This window comes from Lipotes vexillifer, unplaced genomic scaffold (genome assembly GCF_000442215.2).
Source record: "Lipotes vexillifer unplaced genomic scaffold, Lipotes_vexillifer_v1.1 scaffold944, whole genome shotgun sequence".
Lineage (NCBI taxonomy): Eukaryota > Metazoa > Chordata > Mammalia > Artiodactyla > Lipotidae > Lipotes > Lipotes vexillifer.
The window spans coordinates 645,789-649,381 of NW_006785040.1; the positions used below are offsets into that span (position 1 = coordinate 645,789).

Genomic DNA, 3,593 nt, shown 5'->3' on the forward strand with positions numbered 1-3,593 from the left:
GTCAAACAGTCTCGTCTTGACTTTTCCTTTAAAGCGAGAAACAGAATGTGAGTAATCAGAAAGGCACTAGCAGGCATCAGTTAATCCAAGATGCTAGCTTCTTAGTTCCGAAGGCACTTGCAGAGAAAACCATTGGGGGGCACAGGGTATGGAAGCACTTCCAATAACTGGAGTCCCATGAGTTTGTGTGTGCATGCCAAATCTCATAGGTTACTTTTTGTATTTATCCTTTACTTGGTCACTTTTTTCCCCACAAATACTAGTTTTCCTTTGACTTTTTTTCCTCATAGTATAAAAAGTATGAAATATAAACAAGCTCTTGCATTGCACACTTCAGAGTGTACAATTCAAGCATTACAGAGCTATCGACATACTGATAAATCCCATCAAATCTTGGGTAATTCAATAATATACAAAATACTACGGCACAGAAAGAACTAAAACCCACTTCTTTTTGTGATACATAAGATTCAAATATTCAGTTTAAAGAAAAACACTTAATCCTTTTGGCTTCTCTACATTTGCATGTCATATGCTTATTAAAATATTCCTGTCTAATTATGTTTCGTCTTATTATTTCAAGTTAGGTTTACAACCTCAAAACCAGCCATCCAGACAAAACAGGGAATCAGAAAGATTATTTCTTCCCCACCTCCCTAACCCCAATAACTATGAAACCAATTCTATGACATGACTCCAAACACTGGATTGTGATGACAAATGCTAGGTCTAATTTCTTCATAATCCTTTTCAGTGTGGCATGCTTGGTAGAACTCAGGTGTGGAAGCCAGCATGGATCCTCCCAACCAAACTGCATTATCGCTGCATGTGGTGTGTAATGACTTGTACGTCAATAGGTTTTGGCTTCAATCTACCACCACTGCGTTCCTCAATTTCAGCCTGGCATCTACAGTTCTTTTCAAATCTCTTTGCAAGCGACGTCCGAAGTCCCTGAACATGGCTGAACCTCCAGAGAGGACAATATTCTTGTAGAGAGGACGTCTGACATCAATAGGATAATTCTGAATTACTTCATATACAGCTTCTGAGATAAGCTGAGTAAAGTCTGGATTAGCAAACTCTGCATGAAAAGAAATTTCAGGTCCCAAGAATCTCTCATATCCAACATCAACGGAAAATTCTTTCTTTGAGATAGCATTGATTCCAGTATACTGTTTAATCCACGTTGATCCAGCTGTATCATACCTAAGTTCTCTTACTAAATCTGGGCAGACATCACTATAGTGCTTCTTTACTGCCTTAGCAGTTTCCAAGGATTGCTCTGAAGGAATTCCTACTTCTCGATCTCTCAGCAGCTGCTGAATAAAATAGGCTATATCTCGTCCTGCGATTGCAATGTGCTTAATATAGCTGCCAATCACATACCCTTCAGCCACAGGGATGACATGAGTGACACCGTCTCCACTGTCTATTACCGTACCGGTCAGCGTCCGTTCTCCTACTTGTCTGGAGGTCCAGGATGCAGCTACGGCAAGAACAGCCTGTACAGCCACGTACCAGCCTGGAACACTGAAGGACTCAAACATTATTTCAGCAGGTATATACTCCCTGTTTTCTGGAGTACTCAGTGGAGGTTCAGTCAAACTCAGGCTCCGCCCTTAAATATTTCAAGATCACTTTTGCTCCATAAACCTTTCCATCAAGTCCCAATCTTCAACGATACCGTGGAGGATTGGCCGCTTTGTTGCATATGTTGGTTGTCCTGTTGCCTCATCACCAAAGAAGTCTAGGTCATCAACACCTTTCATCACCCTCCTCTGCGCTTGATCACCCACTTCTGCTGACTCCTTAATAGCGATACAGGAAGGGATGATAACCTGTGGTTCCCTATTTCCGGCATATCCTAGTTTTGTACACCCCGTGCCACGGTCCACCCCACGGGCCGCCAGCCGTCCGGCCATCATCCTCCTTGCCTGCGGCTGCCACCGTCTGCTCCGTGCCAGCTGGGGGCCAGGGATGGGCGGCGAGAGGTAGAGGCTACCTGACCAGCCTCGGCCGGGCTGCCCTCTCCGTGGGGGGGTGGGGGGGGAGCCGGGAAGCCAAAGCAGTAGCCAGAGAGCAGCAGCCTCCATAAGGGGCTACCACGTCCTCAAGCCTGGCAGGCAGTCCCCATGCTGCCCCCCGCGGCCTCCTTCCCCCCTCTCTCCCCCCTCCTCACTCCTGTCCCCGCCCTCCAACTTCCTCCCCTCCGGCCGCCTTTCCCCGGGAAGCCAAGGTGGCCTTCAATGGCGACGCCCCGGCCAGGCCAGCTATCCCCTGTACTTATGCAGGGGCCTTGGTTCTTTACTATGAGAATGTATTTCTTTGGTATTTTATCATCAATAAGACGAATTTTGTGCCCCCCAGATTACGTCGATATTATTTCATATACATTATCTGAAAAAGAAAACCCCACGAGTGGCTGGTATAAGAGGAGCCTGAAAAGCTCACAGACTTGGAGTGGAAATCGGGAAGACCTGTGTGTAGAAAACGTCCGTGGCTTTCCCCCCAGCAATCCCATCCCTCAGCTGATATCCTAGAAAAATTATCAACGTGCACAAAACTTGTTGGCAAAAACGTTCTTCCCAGCATTGTCTGGGAATATCCACATTTTCCTTTAGAGAAGGATGGACCCACAAAGGTTGGTGCCCTTGCCCCAGGGATCCCACTCCAGCAGGAACAAAGAAAGAGAAAGAACTAGAACATCCTGACCCCAAATGGGCACCTATTAAAACCACAGTGCTGAGGGGAGAAAGCAGGGAGAAGCGATCTGGGCAGGAGCAGAATGATGCCACTTACATAAAAGTTTTTTAAAAACATGCAAAACACTACTGCCCATTATTCATAAGTATGTTTGTACATAGTAAAATTATAAAGGCAGCCGTAGGAATGACAAACCCAAATTCAGAATTTCTTCTCCGCTCGGAAAGGGATACCTTGGTATTTCCATCGTATCTGCAGAATTCACCTTCTTTGGCTGGGAAGGATGCCCTTCTTATTTTAGTTGTATTGTCATGTCTGGAGTATTTTCTTCTTTTAAAAAGTCCTTTCAAGACACAGGACTTATCTCAGTGATCACTTTGCAACATACATAAATGTCGAATCATTCCGCTGTACACCTGAAGTCAATGTAATGCTGCATGTATGTCAGTTACACTTTAATTTTTTTTAAAAAGGAATACCATTGACAAATTCATCCGGGGAGGGGCCCGAGGCTAGCGTGCGCTGGGATGGAGTTGATACTGATGATGAAAAGTTTGGGTACAGACAGAGGTGATGGTCACACAATATTGTGATGTATCCAATGCTGCTGAGCTGTGCACTGCAAATGGTGAAGGTGATAAATGCTGTGTGTGGACATTTTTCCATCATAAACAAAGGAGAAGCAGCTGTACACTTAGGGATGCAAAGTCAGACGCACTCCCCGTTCTTAAGAGTCAAAAAACAAAGTCCTAAAGGCCCCACACTCTTCTGGAAGCTGAGACGGAGCATGGAAGCCTCTGCCTGCAGTGACAACCGGTAGACACAGGACCTCGAAGGCGTCTGCCCTGCCCGGCCCTGTGGCGTCCGCTCTCTGAGGACACACATCTGGT

General features: G+C 45.8%; 1 pseudogene; it reads right to left on the reverse strand.

The window, feature by feature from the left end:
- Positions 1 to 683: 683 nt before the first annotated feature.
- LOC103077463 (actin-related protein 3 pseudogene) lies at positions 684 to 1,922 on the reverse strand (annotated as a pseudogene).
- Positions 1,923 to 3,593: the final 1,671 nt, after the last annotated feature.